This window comes from Argopecten irradians, chromosome 4 (assembly GCF_041381155.1).
Source record: "Argopecten irradians isolate NY chromosome 4, Ai_NY, whole genome shotgun sequence".
Classification (NCBI taxonomy): Eukaryota; Metazoa; Mollusca; class Bivalvia; order Pectinida; family Pectinidae; genus Argopecten; species Argopecten irradians.
Window position 1 is genome coordinate 24,672,039 of NC_091137.1, and position 23,583 is coordinate 24,695,621.

Below are 23,583 nucleotides of genomic sequence, written 5' to 3' on the forward strand. Positions count from 1 at the left end.
GTGCGTGAGGGATCTTAGTGTGGGAGGAAACCGGAGTACCCGGAGAAAACCCACGTGATCTGACAGGTGACCCCTAACCTTTTCACGTCAGTGCAGGGGATCGAATCCCTGCCAGCTAGATGAAAGGCAATTGGCTTAACCACTAGACCACATGATCACCTGGTTATATGATTAGAATTATGGATATTGTAAATTATGTTCCTTTTGGAACTTTTATGGTAGATATTCTGATTTATTTGATGAAAATTTGAAGAAGAAAAATAATATAAATTAAGGTGATGGAGTTCTATTTCATTCTTTATTTTACTTATTAAAACCTGAACAATTAAGTCAAGAAAACAAACCATACACAAACAAAGAATGTTGCATGCAGCACCTTTGGTTTAGATAGGCTAATTTTTCGAAATGAAGGCTTATTTTTTTCTAAATTTAAAGCATTGATATTTAATTAATAGTCTGCTTTGTCTTTTATCCTATTAGCTCAGGCATATATGTCAGATTTTTGAGAAGGAGGGAAGTAAGAGGACCAGGAGAAAAAGTATCTACCTATGGGCAGTGGCAGGCAAGGGTCATACGTGTGTTTTGAAGTAACAGAGTGTCAAAGCATCTCAACCACTGTGTTTTAAACCAGCAATCTTTGTTTAGTCTTTAATTTCCACTATACATATTTTCCATAAAAAGAAGAATTTTAATGTGTAATTATTATGTAAATAAGCTATAAGTTTGAGATATATGTATATAAAATTGTGGGAATGAAGCGGTTCTGTTATAGCGCCCCCAGAAGTGTCGGTGCTTCCAGTACATGTATGTGTGTTAGTGTGTAACCTGAGAGGGGTACAGTAAACCATGTGTTAGGCTAGTGTGTGGGACCTTGTACTACACCCCATACCAAAAAACATCCCCCATCCTGTATTTATACAGTGGGGCTGACTGACACGGCCTGATTTACTATAGGACCAACAACACAGACCTCAGTCTAAAAACTATGTTGTGGAAAACTGAATAGTTTTGCATGAATGGATGTGTATTGAGCAAGGTTGCAGGATATATCATTATTTTGCAGGTAAGTGTTGTTTTGGTACATGTCAGTAAGGAGTTGTGGTATCATAACATTGGGGTTTACAATAATCAGCTGATCTTGTGGAAAATTAAGGCCCTGAGGGTACACAGGGCCCAGGGTACAAAGGACCCAAGTACAAAGGACCCAGGTACACAGGGCTCAGGGTACACAGGGCCTAGGGTACATAGGACTTAGGTACAAAGGACCCAGGTACACAGGGTCTAGGGTACATAAGACCCAAGTACAAAGGACCCAGGTACACAGGGCTCAGGGTACACAGGGCTCAAGGTACACAGGGCTCAAGGTACACAGGGCCTAGGGTACATAGGACTTAGGTACAAAGGACCCAGGTACACAGGGCTCAGGGTACACAGGGCTCAAGGTACACAGGGCTCAAGGTACACAGGGCCTAGGGTACATAGGACTTAGGTACAAAGGACCCAGGTACACAGGGTCTAGGGTACACAGGGCTCAAGGTACACAGGGCTCAAAGTACACAGGGCCAAAGGTATACAGGGCTCAGGGTACATAGGACCCAGTTACAAAGGACCCAGGTACACAGGGCCTAGGGTACACAGGGCTCAGGGTACACAGGGCCCACATTACACAGGGCTCAGGATGCACAGGTCCAGGTACTTAGGGCTAAGGGTACACAGGGCCTACGTTACACAGGGCTCAGGGTACATAGGACCCAGTTACAAAGGACCCAGGAACACAGGGCCTAAGGTACACAGGGCTCAGGGTACAGAGGACCCATTTACAAAGGACCCATGTACACAGGCCCAGGGTACACAGGACACAGGGTACACAGGGCTCAGGGTACACAGGACCCAGGGTACATAGGGTTCATGGTACACAGGTCTCAGGGTACATAGGGCCAAGGGTACACAGGGCTCAGGGTACACATGGCTCAGGGTACACAGGGCTCAGGGTACACAGGACCCAAGGTACACGGGGCTCAGGGTACACAGGACACAGGATACACATGACCCAGGGTACACAGGACCCAGGGTACACAGGAAACAGGGTACACAGCTTACAGAGTACACAGGACACAGGGTATACAGGGCCCAGGGTACACAGGACCCAGGTTACAAAGGACCCAGGGTAAAAAGGACCCAGGGTACACAGGGCCTAGGGTACACAGGGCTCAAGGTACACAGTGTCCAGGGTACACAGGGCACAGGATACACAGGGCCTAGGGTACACAGGACCCAAGGTACACAGGGCTCAAGGTACACAGGGCTCAGGGTACACAGGACACAGGAAACACAGGACCCAGGGTAAACTGGACCCAGGAACACAGGGCCTAGGGTACACAGGGCTAAGGGTACACAGGCCCACCATACACAGGGCTCAGGGTACATAGGACCCATTTACAAAGGACCCATGTACACAGGTCCAGGGTACACTGGACACAGGGTACACAGGGCTCAGGGTACACAGGACCCATAGTACATAGGGCTCAGGGTACACAGGGCCAAGGGTAAACAGGGCTCGGGGTACACAGGGCTGAGGATACACAGGGCTCAGGGTACACAGGGCTCAAGGTACATAGGACACAGGGTACACAGGGCTCAAGGTACACAGGACACTCACTGGATACACAGGGCTCAGGGTACACAGGACCCAGGGTACACAGAACCCAGGGTACACAGGACACCGGAGTTGTGGTATCATAACATTGGGGTTTACAATAATCAGCTGATCTTGTGGAAAATTAAGGCCCTGAGGGTACACAGGGCCCAGGGTACATAGGACCCAAGTACAAAGGACCCAGGTACACAGGGCTCAGGGTACACAGGGCCTAGGGTACATAGGACTTAGGTACAAAGGACCCAGGTACACAGGGTCTAGGGTACATAAGACCCAAGTACAAAGGACCCAGGTACACAGGGCCCAGGGTACACAGGGCTCAAGGTACACAGGGCTCAAGGTACACAGGGCCTAGGGTACATAGGACTTAGGTACAAAGGACCCAGGTACACAGGGTCAGGGTACACAGGGCTCAAGGTACACAGGGCTCAAGGTACACAGGGCCTAGGGTACATAGGACTTAGGTACAAAGGACCCAGGTACACAGGGTCTAGGGTACACAGGGCTCAAGGTACACAGGGCTCAAACTACACAGGGCCAAAGGTATACAGGGCTCAGGGTACATAGGACCCAGTTACAAAGGACCCAGGTACACAGGGCCTAGGGTACACAGGGCTCAGGGTACTCATGGCCCACAGTACACAGGGCTCAGGATGCACAGGTCCAGGTACTTAGGGCTAAGGGTACACAGGGCCTACGGTACACAGGGCTCAGGGTACATAGGACCCAGTTACAAAGGACCCAGGAACACAGGGCCTAAGGTACACAGGGCTCAGGGTACAGAGAACCCATTTACAAAGGACCCATGTACACAGGCCCAGGGTACACAGGACACAGGGTACACAGGGCTCAGGGTACACAGGACCCAGGGTACATAGGGTTCATGGTACACAGGTCTCAGGGTACATAGGGCCAAGGGTACACAGGGCTCAGGGTACACATGGCTCAGGGTACACAGGGCTCAGGGTACACAGGACCCAAGGTACACGGGGCTTAGGGTACACAGGACACAGGATACACATGACCCAGGGTACACAGGACCCAGGGTACACAGGAAACAGGGTACACAGCTTACAGAGTACACAGGACACAGGGTATACAGGGCCCAGGGTACACAGGACCCAGGTTACAAAGGACCCAGGGTAAAAAGGACCCAGGGTACACAGGGCCTAGGGTACACAGGGCTCAAGGTACACAGTGTCCAGGGTACACAGGGCACAGGATACACAGGGCCTAGGGTACACAGGACCCAAGGTACACAGGGCTCAAGGTACACAGGGCTCAGGGTACACAGGACACAGGAAACACAGGACCCAGGGTACACTGGACCCAGGAACACAGGGCCTAGGGTACACAGGGCTAAGGGTACACAGGGCCCACCATACACAGGGCTCAGGGTACATAGGACCCATTTACAAAGGACCCATGTACACAGGTCCAGGGTACACTGGACACAGGGTACACAGGGCTCAGGGTACACAGGACCCATGGTACATAGGGCTCAGGGTACACAGGGCCAAGGGTAAACAGGGCTCAGGGTACACAGGGCCGAGGATACACAGGGCTCAGGGTACACAGGGCTCAAGGTACACAGGACGCAGGGTACACAGGGCTCAAGGTACACAGGACACTCACTGGATACACGGGGCTCAGGGTACACAGGACCCAGGGTACACAGGACCCAGGGTACACAGGACACCGGGTACACAGCTTACAGAGTACACAGGACACAGTGTACACAGGGTCCAGGGTACACAGGACCCAGGGTTCAAAGGACCCAGGGTACACAGGGCCTAGGGTACACAGGGCTCAAGGTACACAGTGTTCAGGGTACACAGGGCACAGGATACACAGGGCCTAGGGTATACAGGGCCTAGGGTATACAAGGCCTAGGGTATACAGGGCCTAGGGTATACAGGGCTCAAGGTACACAGGACCCAAGGTACACAGGGCTCAAGGTACACAGGGCTCGGGGTACACAGGACACAGGGTACACAGGACCCAGGGTACAAATGACCCAGGGTACACAGGACCCAAGGTACACAGGACACAGGGTACACAGCTTACAGGGTACACAAGACACAGGTTACACAGGGCCCAGGTAACACAGGACCCAGGGTACAAAGGACCCAGGGTACACAGGGCCTAGGGTACACAGGGTTCAAGGTACACAGGGCTCAGGGTACACAGGGCACAGGATACACAGGGCTTAGGGTACACAGGGCTCAAGGTACACAGGGTTCAGGGTACACAGGGCACAGGATACACAGGGCCCAGGGTATACAGGACCCAGGGTACACAGGACCCAAGGTACACAGGACCCAAGGTACACAGGACACAGGATACACAGCTCATAGGGTACACAAGACCCAGGGTACACAGGGTCCAGGGTACACATGACCCAGGCTACACAGGACCCAGAGTACACAGGGCCTAGGGTACACAGGGCTCAAGGTACACAGGGCTCAGGGTACACAGGATCCAGGGTACATAGAGCTCAGGGTACATAGGACCCAGGATACATAGGGCTCAAGGTACACAGGACCCAGGGTACACAGAACCAACGGTACACAGAGCTCAGGGTACACAGGACCCAGGGTACACAGAACTCAAGGTACACTGGACCCAGGGTACACAGGGCTCAGGGTAAACAGCTCACTGGGTACACAGGGTCCAGGGTACACAGGACCCAGGGTACGCAGGGCTCAAGGTACATAGGACACAAGGTACACAGGACACAGGTTTCGCATGGCTCAGGGTATAAAGGACCTAGGGTATATGTTCATGTCGTTGGGGTGGGAAAATGGCCTGAAATACCAAGATTACATGTCCTAGGGGTGGGAGAGTGGACTGTAGGACCTTGGTTGCATGTTGTAAGGGTTGAAGAGTGGCGTATATGACCTAAGGTAGTCTCTGGGGTGGGAAAATGGCCTGTAGGACCTGGGGCACATGTTCTAGGGGTGGAAGAGTGCCCTGTGAGACTTGGGGTACATGTCCTAGGGGTGAGAGAGTGGCCTATAGAACGTAAGGTACAGGTCCAAAAGTGAGAGATTGACCTGTAGGACCTGGGGTACATGTCCTAGGGTTGAGAGAGTGGCCAGTAGGACCTAGGGTACGTGTGCTTGGGGTGGGAGAGTGACCTGCAGGACCTGGAGTACATATGAGAGAGAGAGTGGCCTGTAGGACCTAGGGTACGTGTGCTTGCGGTGGGAGAGTGACCTGCAGGACCTGGAGTACATATGAGAGAGAGAGTGGCCTGTAGGACCTAGGGTACGTGTGCTTGGGGTGGTAGAGTGACCTGCAGGACCTGGAGTACTTATGAGAGAGAGTGGCCTGTAGGACCTAGGGTACGTGTGCTTGGGTTGGGAGAGTGACCTGCAGGACCTGGAGTACATATGAGAGAGAGAGTGGCCTGTAGGACCTAGGGTACGTGTGCTTGCGGTGGGAGAGTGACCTGCAGGACCTGGAGTACTTATGAGAGAGAGAGTGACCTGTAGGACCTAGGGTACGTGTGCTTGGGGTGGGAGAGTGACCTGCAGGACCTGGAGTACATATGAGAGAGAGAGTTGCCTGTAGGACCTAGGGTACGTGTGTTTGGGGTGGGAGAGTGACCTGCAGGACCTGGAGTACATATGAGAGAGAGAGTTGCCTGTAGGACCTAGGGTACGTGTGTTTGGGGTGGGAGAGTGACCTGCAGGACCTGGAGTACATATGAGAGAGAGAGTGGCCTGTAGGACCTAGGGTACATGTGCTTGGGGTGGGAGAGTGACCTACAGGACCTGGAGTACTTATGAGAGAGAGAGTGGCCTGTAGGACCTAGGGTACGTGTGCTTGGGGTGGGAGAGTGACCTACAGGACCTGGAGTACATATGAGAGAGAGAGTGGCCTGTAGGACCTAGTATACGTGTGCTTGGGGTGGGAGAGTGCCCTTCAGGACCTGGAGTACATATGAGAGAGATAGTGACCTGTAGGACCTAGGGTACGTGTGCTTGGGGTGGGAGAGTGACCTGCAGGACCTGGAGTACATATGAGAGAGAGAGTGGCCTGTGGGACCTATAATGTACATGTCCTAGTGGTAGGAGGAGGCCTATAGGACATAAGGTAGTACCTTGGGCGGAAAAGTAGCATGTAAGAATTAGGGTATAAGTTCTGGGTTGAAAGAGTGGATTGTAGAACAGGTACAGGCCTTTGAGTAGGAGAGTAGCCTATAGGACCTAGGGTACATGTCCCATGGGATGGATGGGAGTCCTGTAGGATCTGGGTACCCTGGAGTGGGAGAGTGGCCTGTAGGATTTAAGGTTCTCAGGTCCAGGGGTTTATAGAGTGGAGGTATTTGGGGTGGACATTGGTCTGTGAGACCCAGGATACAGGCCCTCGGGTAGATGAGAGTCCTAAGGAGTTCCTTGGGGTGGGGAAAGGCCTACAGGAAGTTAGGTAGTCCCTGGGGGTGGGAGAGACTTACAGGACCTAAGGTAGTCCCTGGGGGTGGGGAGAGGCCTACAGATCTAAGGTAGTCCCAGGATTTAAGTCTGATTCATTGGTTTTAAGGCAGTACAGGGGTCAAGGGTTAATCCTATGGGGTTAAGGGGTTTATGAGGTTGAGATTTGATTTCATTGGATTTAGAGGATATAAGGGGGTGGGGGGTTGATTTGATTATTGGCTCATGGGAGTACAAGGGGTTCAAGGTTCATTTCAGTAGAGTTTGGGGGTTAGGGATTTGATCCAGGGGTTTTATTTATAAGAAATAATTTATGTTGGTGTGGGGGAGGATACAAGGGATCTAAATCGATAGAAAAGAGAACGAAAAGAAGCAGGGAGGAAAATGGGGACATATATCAGTTAAGGATTAAGCAAGGTTGAAGCAAGATGGTAAATTTAGGTCAGGGAGTAAAAGTTGTGATTGTACATAAAGAACAAATGACTTTACTGCAAGAGAGAGTTATTTTACTGAATGAGTTTATGTTTTGTTGTAATGCCAGAGTGTTATATGTGCATGTGTATATATATATGCCAGGTGGGTGAACAGGTACAATTACACTATATATATCCTCCTGTGTACTGAGACTTTGGGCCATTTAATAAAACTGTTTGTGTATACATCTGTACTGTTGCAGTATGTAAATATGTCACAAATTATAATATAAAACATGAGAGCAGCTGAACAAAATGAGGACATGCAAAGGTCTATAATTGTATAGATTAACCTTCTGTAGTAACATCTGCTGCAGGACTCTTCAAATGTAATCAAGTACTCCCAATTGCTTTGTGAGAGGTAGTTTGATTTGACTATTTGTAAGAGTTAGTACATGTACATCCTGGCTTCCTGATGCTTTGTAACTTTGTATACCCTGACTTCCTGTGAGAGTTGTATACCCTGACTTCTTGTGAGAATTAGTACACCCTGACTTCCTTGTGAGAATTAGTACATCCTGACTTCCTGTGAGAGTCAATACACATCCTGACTTCCTGTGAGAGTTTGTACATCCTGACTTCCTGTGAGAGTTTGTACACCCTGACTTCCTGTGAGAGTAAATATACACTGACTTCCTGTGAGAGTTAGTACACCTGACTTCCTTGTGAGAGTTATACACTGTGATCCTGTGAGAGTTAGTACACCCTGACTTCCTGTGAGAGCTAGTACAGACTTGGTGAGAGTTGGTACACCTTGGTTTCCTGTGTGAGTTAGTACACCCTGACTTCCTGTCAGAGTGTGTTTACCCTGACTTTCTGTGGACACTTTGATGTCCTTTAGATGTGGGGATTTCTCTCAAATGTTTTATCAGAGAATAATTTCATATGAGGGCTAGGATACCTTAATTTTTCTGTGAGAGTGAGAACACCCTACTAAACCAGAGCTAGTACACCTGACTTGCTGTGAATGTGTGCCATGACTTCCTGTGTGAGCTGTGAGTTAGGTAGAGAGATGTGGTAGAGCAGCCATAATGGTTGATCTCTGACTGCTAATGGAGAGTTTAGCAGCTGGCGGTGCACACCTCAGAGAAAACCTACTGCAGTGTAGATCTCTACTACTATCAGAGGCACCAGTAGGGAGGGATGCTGCTACTACTAACATCATCTTCCTGATTCAATAAACAGCACAAGTCAATACACAGATGGATCAGTAGATAAAGATGTCTTATCTCATACATATCTAAAACAGAGTGTAAAGAAGGAATCATATTTTCTTTTTTCAACAGAAAAAGAGCAAGATGACTGGAAGTATTATGGATTGAACAATGAATGGGTTGAGATTACCGAGATATATTTTAATTTATGAAATGGTGTTATTTATACTGCACTATAGAGATATTGTATGAATTGTTTGGCAAGACTCGTGCTCTAAATCAAAACTGTATGTAAATGACATATCAGTTGCATTAAGTTGGAAAAGAATCGATGGTACAATGATGGAGATTTTCTGACATCGATGGTACAATGATGGAGATTTTCTGACATTCTACCATTAGGATAGAATAAAACCAATGGTGAATGATGGAGATTTTCTGACATTCTACCATTAGAATAGAATAGAACCAATGGTAGAATGATGAAGATTTTTTGACATTTTACCATTAAGGCTGGAATAGAACCAATGGTAGAATGGTGAAGATTTTCTGACATTCTACCATTACAGCTGGAATAGAACCAATGGTAGAATGATGAAGATTTTCTGACATTCTACCTTTAGGCTAGAATAGAACCAACGGTAGAATGATGCAGATTTTCTGACATTTTACCACTAAGCTAGAATAGAACCAACGGCAGATTGATGCAGATTTTCTGACATTCTACCATTAGGCTGGAATAGAACCAATGGTAGAATGATGGAGATTTTCTGACATTCTACCATTAGGCTTAGATTGTCTGATATTCTATCATGAGGCTGGAATAGAACCAATATAGAATAATGAAGATTTTCCATTAAGTTGGAATAGAACCAATGGTAGAATGATGAAGATTTTCTGACATTCTACCTTAAGGCTAGAATAGAACCAACAGTAGAATGATGCAGATTTTCTGACATTCTACCATTAAGCTAGAATAGAACCAATGGTGGAATGATGAAGATTTTCTGACATTCTACCTTTAGGCTTAGATTTTCTGATATTCTACCATTAGGCTAGAATAGAACAAACGGTAGAATGAAGAAGATTTTGTGACTTTCTACCATCAGGCTGGAATAGAACCATGCAAAGGTAGAATGATGGAGATTTTCCGAGATTCAACCATTAGTCTTGCTCCACTTAAATACAAGACGGCCAAATGGTTAAAGTGTCTAACATTCTTCCACCCCAGAGTCCAGAGTTTAAATTTTATATGGGGAGTTGTCAGATTCTGACCAATGTCACTGGGATAGTTGAGTTGTAATAACTGCTATGGTGAATTACCACGAGCCCTTCATCTCTTGGTTATGAGTTCAAAACCCTTATTGGACAATTATCAGGTACTGACTATTACGTTGGTGGTTTTCCTCAAGGTACTCCAGCTATCCTCAACTTCTTTAACTTGACATGCCATTAGAATAAACATTTCTTTGTAAAATGTGGTATTTAATTAGTAGATTTTTTATTAGAACAACTGGGACTGTTTTGATTCGTAAATACAGGTTAATTGAGTATATATTCTACATAAATGTGTGTGTGTGGCATATGTGTGTGGTGTGTTTTAGATGTGCGTTGAAGGATTGTATCAGATCCATTGTGCGTGGGTCATTGGTCTATATTGTATTTGTTGTGGTAGGTAGATATTCTAGTTATTGTCCTTACACTGGGTTTAAAGTCACAATGAATTTATCTCAATGGTAATCTCAAAATACTTGGTCCTAAACAATTGCAGAAGAACTCGGTACTCCCAGTATACAGGATCGTGTTATTATGCAATGAGTGACAATGAGTTTGATCTTGTCATTCAGGTCAAAATAAAGACAAATGTGAAGTTATTTATGTGAAGAAAAATCATTAACATTGGAGCTGTGTTGATAAATACAGCATTCTATCAAATGGACTATGATCTTAACTATTTCAAACTTTTTTGGATTTGTTTGACAATACCATTAAGGTTCTTTTTAAATATTATATTTTATCTAAATATATGTACATGTATGTAACACTGTAGTTGATGTCTACCGATAATCACTTTGTAAGTCAGGATGGCAGTGTATCCAATGATTTAAAATTTAAGTCTGTTAAATATAACTAATTGATCTTAGCACCCTAGTTTTACAACTAGTAAAGAGAAAAACACAAACCAAATAACAGCATGAATATTTTACATAAACATATATAGAAATATGTTTTGCATCAAATAAATTTGATTGAAAAATCATATAATTGATATATAAGAATATTTTATAAAAAATTAATCATATTGAAGAAAAAAAAACCTCAAAGCATCATTCAGATCTGAATCTTTTAAAAATAGCTGAATATTATAATTCGGGGGAAAAAATTGACACAAAAAAATAAGTTGATTATAAAATCTGTAGATGAAGATGATAATTATACTCCCATTTTGATATTTATATTATGAAATACACATTGCTCTAATAACTGAGGAAATATGAATTTAAACAAACCATTAAAAATTTATATATTTTTGAAATTGACAATACACAAGTTATAAATTAATTAATTCTAAATAGTAATCTAAATAGTCCTTTCTTTTTTTTAAATGTTATTGAATATAATGGTAAATTAATGTGTACAATAAAAAATATATATATAAGTTTTGATCAAATATGTAATTAGATATGTGCAATAAAGAATGTGGAAAAAGTTACATTGAAATATCACAAAAAGGAAACAAACAAAAAATAATAATAGCAAATTAAAAAAAATGGATATTAAAAAGGGGATAAAAAATAGTGAAGGATAGAAAGGATAGTAATGATTACCGGGAGGGGGGTCTTATTTGTGGTGAAATACGGTAAGAATATAAAACCAAACTCAGAAGATATAGCATGAAAATAAAGTTCTGAATAGAATACCACAACAAATAATGAAAGTAACAGGATATAAATTGAACAGAATAAAAGAAATAAAACTTTAAAAAAAAAAAAAAAAAAAAAAACCCACTAGTACTAAAAATATATACCAACTAAACTGGCTGTTAATTATTTTTTTGGTATTTCAACTTGAAATTTTAATGTTGTGCTGTAAAAATCCTGAACAGAGAAGTGATAGAAACCACCTGTAGTATACTGTAGTACTGGGGTAGCTATTTACTGTATATCACCGACTGATTCAGAGGCTGGAAGCTCTAACTGGACAGCTTGAGTAATTTAATTATTGAATTCCTGTAGAAAATGTGTCTGCGCTGATTTTAAAGTCTGAAAGTAATTCCAGAAGTTGTTAGGGTTACATCTGGAAAACTTTATCATCATGTTCACGAATGAAGCTAAACACTTTGATTGTTTTCAATAAATATCTTGTAATTTAATTAGATATGTGGAAATTATAATTCTGTGTCTTAACTGAAAAAGTGTAATATAAATCAGATTTTGGTAAATGATGAATTAACATAAAATGTTGAAAAGGATTTTGAAATATCATGTAGTATACCATTAAGGAAAGTAAATGCTGGATAAAATGCATTTAGTTTGATACTATATGATTATTTTATTGTGAAAATCAAACACTTTTTGAAAGGGTACTGTAAGATTGGTAGTTGAATATTACATCCTTTATAGTTTGAGGAAGTTTGATTTTAGGTATATACTTGTTGTCTAATATCTGGTAGTATATGTTATAATATATATCATGAATTGACATATTATTTCATTTACATAGATCTACATTAATAATATTTGACTATATGCATGTATTACAAAAATGCCACAAAACTAGTTAGTTATATTTAAGATTTTCATGTTACAGTAAATTTTTAAACTTAGAAGAAATGCTACAGTGATGAAATCAAACAAAGCATGCTTCCTTACTCCAGATAATCCTCTATAAATATACATCTTAGACCAGAACGGCAAGTGTGTGTACTAGAATGGATTATTGGATAATTTTATCTGAGTTCAAACACACCTAACTCGTAACTGAAGAGCTACATCTGGTAGGGATTAAACAGGCTTTGTTCTCAGTATGGACATAAAAAAATACAGCATCCTCTTCTTTTACTTGGGGTAATTAGGGTTTGTAGGATGACGGAGTTGCCTCCCTTGGCCTGAGCTTTCACTATAGATAACTTAAAGGTAAGAGAAGAAAGTTGTCGATATCCATACAATATAGAATATAACGACAATGCATACACAGAAGGATTAGATAAAAAAATTAATAATTTGCACAAGAATTACATATATATATATACACACTCATGGTAAAGTTTAAAATGAAAAATACTTTTATTCTCTGAAAGCACTTGAACCCAAAGTGTTACATATATGTTAGAACAAATTAAAAGAATCGATTTTAAATTTCTAGCATGATGTTTTACTAAGGTAAGCTAGCCTATCCCCATACCAGGTCAGAAGGGTGGGAGAGTTTTGAAAATATATTTATTTGGTTTTTATTCTCAGGCGAGGATGAGTAAAATCCTATTGATAACATTATAATTCACTGTGTAACTAATATTTCTATAAGACAGTGTATTACCTACTCACCTTTGTAATTAGATACTGCACTTGTGCATATTTTACATTCCACAAGACAAAGAGAAAGAAATCCATCGAGGAACTATTGTTTCAGAATGTTTTCACCTTCATGAACTACCTGTCAATATGTTAAAGCGGAAGATTTATCCCTTTTCTTTCCTTTAAGATTATAATAATCAAAAGTTTTGCAGTTTAGAAGTTCATTTATGTGCAGAACTTGTTTGTAAAATTTACTATAAACATATGGTCGATTATATTCATTTAATTTATGGTCCATATTCAGGTGACAAAATCTTGATTAAACCGTGTATTATTTGTTATATTCCATCTTACAGTTGTGATAAGATATTTTGATAACTTTTCTATGTCAGTGTACCTAGTCACCTTTGTCATATAGTGGTATGTACTCCGAGTTTTTTGGGGAAGAACTTTTTAAAGAAATAAAAGTTTTTTACTTGTAACAATTAACACTCATAAATAACGTTTCTGCACATTTCAAAATGTGTTCAGAAATTTATCATGATATAATTTTGACACATTTATACGGAATCTCAGACAGGCTAAGTACATATGTAATATATTATCGTGATATAATTTTGACACATTTATACGGAATCTCAGACAGGCTAAGTACATATGTAATATTATCGTGATATAATTTTGACACATTTATACGGAATCTCAGACAGGCTAAGTACATATGTAATATTATCGTGATATAATTTTGACACATTTATACGGAATCTCAGACAGGCTAAGTACATATGTAATATTATCGTGATATAATTTTGACACATTTATACGGAATCTCAGACAGGCTAAGTACATATGTAATATTATCATGATATAATTTTGACACATTTATACGGAATCTCAGACAGGCTAAGTACATATGTAATATTATGTATAATTTTGACACATTTATACGGAATCTCAGACAGGCTAAGTACATATGTAATATTATCGTGATATAATTTTGACACATTTATACGGAATCTCAGACAGGCTAAGTACATATGTAATATTATCGTGATATAAATTTGACACATTTATACGGAATCTCAGACAGGCTAAGTACATATGTAATATTATCGTGATATAATTTTGACACATTTATACGGAATCTCAGACAGGCTAAGTACATATGTAATATTATCTGATATAATTTTGACACATTTATACGGAATCTCAGACAGGCTAAGTACATATGTAATATTATCGTGATATAATTTTGACACATTTATACGGAATCTCAGACAGGCTAAGTACATATGTAATATTATCATGATATAATTTTGACACATTTATACGGAATCTCAGACAGGCTAAGTACATATGTAATATTATCGTGATATAATTTTGACACATTTATACGGAATCTCAGACAGGCTAAGTACATATGTAATATTATCATGATATAATTTTGACACATTTATACGGAATCTCAGACAGGCTAAGTACATATGTAATATTATCGTGATATAATTTTGACACATTTGTACGGAATCTCAGACATTATCTGATATTAATTTTGACACATTTATACGGAATCTCAGACAGGCTAAGTACATATGTAATATTATCGTGATATAATTTTGACACATTTATACGGAATCTCAGACAGGCTAAGTACATATGTAATATTATCGTGATATAATTTTGACACATTTATACGGAATCTCAGACAGGCTAAGTACATATGTAATATTATCGTGATATAATTTTGACACATTTATACGGAATCTCAGACAGGCTAAGTACATATGTAATATTATCGTGATATAATTTTGACACATTTATACGGAATCTCAGACAGGCTAAGTACATATGTAATATTATCGTGATATAATTTTGACACATTTATACGGAATCTCAGACAGGCTAAGTACATATGTAATATTATCGTGATATAATTTTGACACATTTATACGGAATCTCAGACAGGCTAAGTACATATGTAATATTATCGTGATATAATTTTGACACATTTATACGGAATCTCAGACAGGCTAAGTACATATGTAATATTATCGTGATATAATTTTGACACATTTATACGGAATCTCAGACAGGCTAAGTACATATGTAATATTATCGTGATATAATTTTGACACATTTATACGGAATCTCAGACAGGCTAAGTACATATGTAATATTATCGTGATATAATTTTGACACATTTATACGGAATCTCAGACAGGCTAAGTACATATGTAATATTATCGTGATATAATTTTGACACATTTATACGGAATCTCAGACAGGCTAAGTACATATGTAATATTATCGTGATATAATTTTGACACATTTATACGGAATCTCAGACAGGCTAAGTACATATGTAATATTATCGTGATATAATTTTGACACATTTATACGGAATCTCAGACAGGCTAAGTACATATGTAATATTATCGTGATATAATTTTGACACATTTATACGGAATCTCAGACAGGCTAAGTACATATGTAATATTATCGTGATATAATTTTGACACATTTATACGGAATCTCAGACAGGCTAAGTACATATGTAAATATTATCGTGATATAATTTTGACACATTTATACGGAATCTCAGACAGGCTAAGTACATATGTAATATATTATCGTGATATAATTTTGACACATTTATACGGAATCTCAGACAGGCTAAGTACATATGTAATATTATCGTGATATAATTTTGACACATTTATACGGAATCTCAGACAGGCTAAGTACATATGTAATATTATCGTGATATAATTTTGACACATTTATACGGAATCTCAGACAGGCTAAGTACATATGTAATATTATCGTGATATAATTTTGACACATTTATACGGAATCTCAGACAGGCTAAGTACATATGTAATATTATCGTGATATAATTTTGACACATTTATACGGAATCTCAGACAGGCTAAGTACATATGTAATATTATCGTGATATAATTTTGACACATTTATACGGAATCTCAGACAGGCTAAGTACATATGTAATATTATCGTGATGTAATTTTGACACATTTATACGGAATCTCAGACAGGCTAAGTACATATGTAATGTTATCAAGGTCTTTTGAATTTACTGCTAGAAAGAAAATTAGAATATCAGATTTTGAAATCAGAAATAAAAATTTCAACAAAGAGTCGTTCTGAGGCTCCATGGGTGAAATATTGGATAACAACCTGATTTTCAAAGATAATCATTTTCAGAATATTAAATCGTAACAGATAATGATAAAATATTTTCAAAGTCTTGTTTCAATTTAAGGGGAGGTAATAAAATTCAGTTGGAAAATTACTTCGTTTCAAAAATTTGTGGCCATGCAGTCTCTATCAAAACCAATATCTTTGTTTTTTGGAGAAGTGGAGAATCAAAGTTCAAAGAAAAAACACCAACCTACAGTCATTTATCTGGGTACAGCCCCGTGCAGAGCCTCAAGCTTCCATCAGAAGCTTGTAGGGTTTGTGTTATAATGTGTGGTACTTAAACTACCAGACACTGCCCCCCTCATAATTTGTATGTAACAATTCTCCATTGAGGAAATTTAAACTGCAGAATTATACAATAAACAATTTCATAGTTTTCTAAAATGATCAAACGATTGGTTTTTAAGATTTATCAATCAACTAATTCCTAAAAACTAGTTAGAAATTTAAGGGAAAAATGGAACAAGTATTTTTTAATCCTGGCAAAATTGAATTAAACAATATTAAATTCAACTTATTAATTCATATGAATAAATACGAATTATTTTACTGTTAATGTGTGTGGTGTATATAACATCACGGAGGTCGTTTAGGTGTAATTTATTACACGAACACCTGATGCAGGTGTGTTGACACGCATCATTGTACATTGATCTCTGGTTAGGTAATCTGTCACGGTCAGACGATTTTGAACGTGATATAGGCACTTTATGGCTCATTAGTGTAATGAAGTAATTTATGTAATCAGGTCTGTCTATAACCAAAGGACCCAAATCATACCCATAAAAGGTATTTCCATTGCTCAATGAGTCGTAATGAAATCCACAACAACATTCAAACGTTTTTTGATATTTTGAAAAATTGGATAAAATCATTGAAGTTTCAACTAAATGATTTGAAAATAACAAATTTACAGGCAGTCTTTAGAATATTGTAGTCCTCATTGCTCAGTTAATCATAATGAAATCCAGATTTACATTTTAAACATTTTTTAGAAATATTTTGAAGAATTAAATAAAATCATTAAAGTTTTGCTTAAAAAAAAAAGACTTTTTTGAAGATAACAAATTAGCAAGCAGTCTCTAGGATTTTTCTGATTATCATTAAAAATAATCTTGCATGAATTTATTTGTTTCTCTTTGGCATGTCCATTTTTTAGTTTCATACTAGGGGGAGATAATCCAATAAAATGATTTTTGAAAATAGGCTGGTTAACTTTACATCAAATTTGAAATTATATAATTTTGAAACTGATTTAATTATGTGACTTTAAGTAACTGACACAAATTTAGAGTTAACTTAATAGACTAGAACAGACAGGTACCATTGTGCTCCTCCTGCTGTCTTTAATCCCAATCAGTGGTGGTCTGTTGTAAGTGATCGGTCAGCAGAGGTAATGCTGACCGATTAGGATCAGAATTTAGCCAGTAATTTGTGGTCATAAACTAATAGTTAACAGACAGATGAATCACATATTATGGTCATTTAATGGTCAGTTAACTGGTCAGTAACAGCCAGTGAGAGTCTGGAAGCTCTGGCCATTCAGTGGTCAAGATGACCATTTCCTGTAAAGTGTATACAGATCAGCAGGGAGGGAGATTGATGAGGGGGGATATGTTGTCTTAGGACAGCCTTTGGAATGTCTGGGGTGTGGGAGGGAGTCAATTACTGGAGGGATTGGTCAATTCATTCAAGATAAGATGCTTAAGTTTGGTTGACATACTAAATTTCTGCAGAAGTCTGTACAGATTTCCTGGTGAGAGTTGCCTCCTTTGAAGTTCACTGAAAGAAAATTTACAGTAAAATATTTCAAAATAAGCAAAAATCTAAAGGAATTTCTTGACAAAAATCTTAAGGAATTTCTCAATGAAATAAACCATGTATAGCACATGTGAGTTGAGTCTTCTCTACAGGAATGGTGAAGGTCAAAGTTCACTTTCTGTTTGACATGAGAGCATGCAGAATTTTTCAGTGTTATGAACTTTTATCATAAATATGATCAATTTGTTCCACTTATTCAAAGGTCAGCTTAATGATAACCACTTGTAGCCAGTCAGAAAAACATATTTATTACTATTAAACAGAAAACTAGCAACAAAACTAACAGATCATTTAAATTAAAAATCCATGAACCTTTGACTCACTCTCCTAGTTATAGCTTTTCCAATTTCCAAGCTGTCAGTATTTGGGAATTTACGACTCCCTTTTTGGGACCCCCCTCTAGGACTCACAGGTTTGCCCCTTGCAAGCCATATATCTTTGGTATGCCATGGGATATCTCACATTTTCAGATGTATGTACTACTTTACAGCTTGAAAATTAGTTCTACTGAATAAGTTAATAAAACTTATATCTACTAGCATTACAGCATACTAGGAATAAAATGAATCCTATTGGGAGTGACTACTCCCAGTAAAATGATTGATACCATATATTTGGTTTCACATTTCATCTTTTAGGTTTAACTGGACACACTAAGCCAGACTCTGCTTAGTGAGAATAGGTTTTGGTCTATTTTCCCCCCTAACTCCCCCTCCCAAATCTGTATTCCCTTCCTCACCTGCCCTTCCCTTCTTTTCAGTTCATGCATCCCAAAATTTAACTGACCCTAACCACCACCACACCACCACCCACCCCCCCCCCGCTCCTACCCCCTCCACTTTACCAATCACTGAGATTGCTCTCATCATTCACACATCAGAATTTCAGGAAATGATAACATTGACATACATCTGAATGGTCAGTGTTTATATATATAAGCTAGCCACTGGTCATATGTTTCTTCAAATAAGTGACCCCCGACAGTGGTCAAAAGAGAGGTCAAGTAATGTTAGTGATAGTCTGGCTAAGGATGTACCATCTGTGAGTATAAATGTTTATTGTAAAATCATAATTCTCAGGCCAGTATAAGGTCACATTGTAGGCAGTCTAAATATTAGATATAATATATATTCAAACTCTATTTCTATTGAAATGTTCATGGTAAAGTAAGTGAACAAAAATGGCCATGTTCTTTTGGATCCACAGGTCATGGTTGTTGCTGTCAATTTAATCACCAGATCTATATTGCTTAAAACATTAGTCCCTTTGGAAATGCATGTTACTATATCAATCAGATACAGTGGAGATGTATGGTTGCTATAGTACAATCAGTTACTGTGGAGAAATATGTTGCTATAACAATCAATTACCATGGAGATTGATGTTGCTATAGCAAACAGTTTAACTGTTGAGTTATATGTTGCTATAGTAATCAGTTACCGTGGAGTTATATGTTGCTATAGCAATCAGTTACCGTGAATTTATATGTTGCTATAGCAATCAATTACCATGGAGATTGATGTTGCTATAGCAATCAGTTACCGTTGAGTTATATGTTGCTATAGCAATCAGTTACCATGGAGATTGATGTTGCTATAGCAATTAGTTACAGTGGAGTCATATGTTGCTATAGCAATCAGTTACCGTGGAGTTATATGTTGCTATAGCAATCAGTTATCGTGGAGTTATATGTTGCTATAGCAATCAGTTACAGTGGAGTTATATGTTGCTATAGCAATCAGTTACAGTGGAGTTATATGTTGCTATAGCAATCAGTTACTCGTGGAGTTATATGTTGCTATAGCAATCATTTACCAGTGATTTGGAGATTGATGTTGCTATAGGAATTAGTTACCGTGGAGTTATATGTTGCTATAGCAATCAGTTACAGTGATTTATATGTTGCTATAGCAATAAGTTACTCTGGAGTTATATGTTGCTATAGCAATCAGTTACTGTGGAGTTATATGTTGCTATAGCAATCATTTACCGTGGAGATTGATGTTGCTATAGGAATTAGTTACCTTGGAGTTATATGTTGCTATAGCAATCATTTACCGTGGAGTTATATGTTGCTATAGCAGTAAGTTACTCTGGAGTTATATGTTGCTATAGCAGTAAGTTACTCTGGAGTTATATGTTGCTATAGCAATCAGTTACCGTGGAGTTATATGTTGCTATAGCAATCAGTTACCATGGAGATTGATGTTGCTATAGCAATCAGTTACAGTGGAGTTATATGTTGCTATAGCAATCAGTTACCGTGGAGTTATATGTTGCTATAGCAATCAGTTACCATGGAGATTGATGTTGCTATAGGAATTAGTTACCTTGGAGTTATATGTTGCTATAGCAATTAGTTACTGTGGAGTTATATGTTGCTATAGCAATCATTTACCGTGGAGTTATATGTTGCTATAGCAATCATTTACCATGGAGATTGATGTTGCTATAGGAATTAGTTACCTTGGAGTTATATGTTGCTATAGCAATTAGTTACTGTGGAGTTATATGTTGCTATAGCAATCATTTACCGTGGAGTTATATGTTGCTATAGCAATCAGTTACCGTGGAGTTATATGTTGCTGAAGCAATCAATTACCATGAAGATTGATGTTGCTATAGCAATCAGTTACCGTGGAGTTATATGTTGCTAAAGCAATCAATTACCATGGAGATTGATGTTGCAATAGCAATCATTTACCGTGGAGTTATATGTTACTATAGCAATCAGTTACAGTGGAGTTATATGTTGCTAAAGCAATCTTTTACCATGGAGATTGATGTTGCTATAGCAATCAGTTACTGTGGAGTTAAATGTTGCTCTAGCAATCAGTTAAGATGGAGATTGATGTGGCTATAGTGGTTGATTACGATGGAGACTATGTTGTTATCATGGTCTTTATATTTGCTGTTTTTTAAGGAATGAGTATTGGAATCTTCTGAACTATCTTTCAAAGGAAATGTAATCATTTGTCAAAGATTTATTCAAATTTTACAACTTGTCATAGTTTAATCACATCAAAGTCAATTTAGGTTTGAATTAACAAAATTTGTATAAGATAATTTCATGCACTAATTAAAACACAGCGTGTGGTATTAAATCTTGCTGGTAAACAAATGATACACTGAGAATTTTTGAGTGATTATTTTTATCAAATCAAGGGTTTGAATATTTGGCTCTTATAAGGTATTTTTATAAAGGATGGGTATATTTAAGATGTATAAAAAATATCATATTAATGAAAAAAAGTATTGTTGGTTAAGGTCAAAATTTGTAAAAAAAAAAAAAAAAAAATGATATCCTCAATTACCTATCTCTGTGTGTGTTTAGTGCTTCTAAACCCAGAAATCTTTAACAGAAAATCTCAATAGAGGTCATATCGACCTATATCTAAAGGGCTCGTATACACCTCCAGTTTTATCTTTGACCTCTTCAGGTATTTTAATGGATATATAACTAGTTATTATATATTGAGATATTGACAAACCCAATAAAGACTTCTGCATGTTTTGCAGCCATTAGATAAAAAATCTTTTATCAGAGTTGTGTGGTTAAGGTATTTAGTTATGATTTAGTATGTTATCAAATCAACTTAGCTATTACGTTACAAATCATTCAAATTTTATCATTGTCTCTTTGTGGAAATTTAAAAACATTAGAAGAGTTGAATGTTAGTTTAGACGTGCCAAAATAGAAAAAAACGATGACACAACAACTGTGGTATTCTACATGTTACCCATAGTATGAGTTTTGATATGAATGTAAAATGTTTAATGATTTATTTAGACATTTAGCTGACATTGATTGACAGCCTACAGGTAAGGCATTAACAAATTGAGAAAAAAAATATATTAATTTTGTAATTCCACTTCAAACCAAAACTGACATATCTAATCATTACTTTGGTTTGAATTCCACACTCTCAGTGCATAGCTCTCTTCCATCTTCATGTTAATTGTCCTAAGACTAATATTTAAAACAATGGATATTGCTAATTATTTAATTGTCTATTATTTACTTCTCTTAAGTCATATTTATGTGAATGTATCTATAGAATTCCTTAGGACTAATTTGACTGTTGCATATATATATATGCATGTCACAAAATTCAGTTCATAATAATTTTGGATTGGACTATATAGTTTCTTCCGCAATATCAGAGGACAGTATTTTTTGATGAATTGGGTATTTCTGCTGTGAATCAGAAGACAATATTTCTTGTGAATTTAAGCATTATCTTCTGTGAATTAGAAGACAATATTTCTTGATGAATTTGGGCATTATCTTCTATGAATTGGAAGACAATATTTCTTATGAATTTGGGCATTATTTTCTGTGAATTGGAAGACAATATTTCTTGATGAATTTGGGCAAATATCTTCTGTTAATTGGAATTCAATATTTCGCTAGGGATTTGGGAGATTTCTTTCGTGAATCAGAAGGCAATAATATTTGTAGAATTTGGGCAATATCTTCTGAGATAATAGTAGCTTTTGTTGAATTTATATATAATCTTTGTTTGGGAATCACGTATCATTTGTGATTTGTGGGATAGTGTTTCTTGACTTAGAGACCATAAAGGCGCTGGATCTTATTGACCTATGTGAATCAGAGATTCTTGGTTCCTAATCATTAGTTTGGAGTGTAATATTCTATGAATCTGTCATTCCAGTAAGTGGATCTGTTTTGGCCTTTTTGTTTATCCGTAAAGCATTAATGTAAAAGAACATTTTGGCAAAGCTTTATTTGTCAAAATGTTTTAAATGATTTGACGAGGGAAGTATGGATGCCTCGTAAAATCAACAAAATGATTAAAATAACCTCAAAAAAAACAATTATAATGAGGATCATTTCTGTCTGTATGAATATTTTGTCAGTTTTAAGGATCAAAGTGCACGAGTCATGTTTTTAGGAGCTGGTTTAGTACGGCGGGGGTACATAAATAAGGTTTAAGGTAGGAGTGCTAGTGGTACGTAAGTGATGTTGGCGTTAGTATCGGGTGTGTCTGCATGTGTAGGCCAAACATGTGCAGCAATAACCGAGTCCTATGTCATAACACTGTCAGTTTCTGACGCCCTGCCATCGCTCCAATATAAAGTACACAATCTATCATACTTCGGGGAAACAATATAGCACTAACTCCTAAACATCTCAGTAGTCGATTCTCTACGTCAGCAATATCATCGTTTGAAGATATACGGGAAATAGATGAGGCAATATAAAAAAAACTCATACCGCTGATTGTGTTTTTACATCAAAATGATGTCTTTTGTTGATGGAATTCTCATTTGCATGAGGAA

General features: G+C 38.5%; 1 protein-coding gene across 2 annotated transcripts in view; it reads left to right on the top strand.

Annotated features, from left to right (window-relative positions):
• The first annotated feature begins 823 nt into the window (after window positions 1-823).
• Window positions 824-23,583, top strand: part of LOC138321083 (zinc finger protein GLI3-like) — a 171,294-nt gene continuing 148,534 nt past the window's right edge. Inside the window, exon 1 of one of the 2 annotated variants that reach the window (XM_069264494.1) lies at window positions 824-1,063. The gene's annotated coding sequence lies outside the window, so the exon portion shown is untranslated. The remainder of the gene's footprint in view (window positions 1,064-23,583) is intronic. The other variant, XM_069264496.1, reaches the window with a different exon arrangement.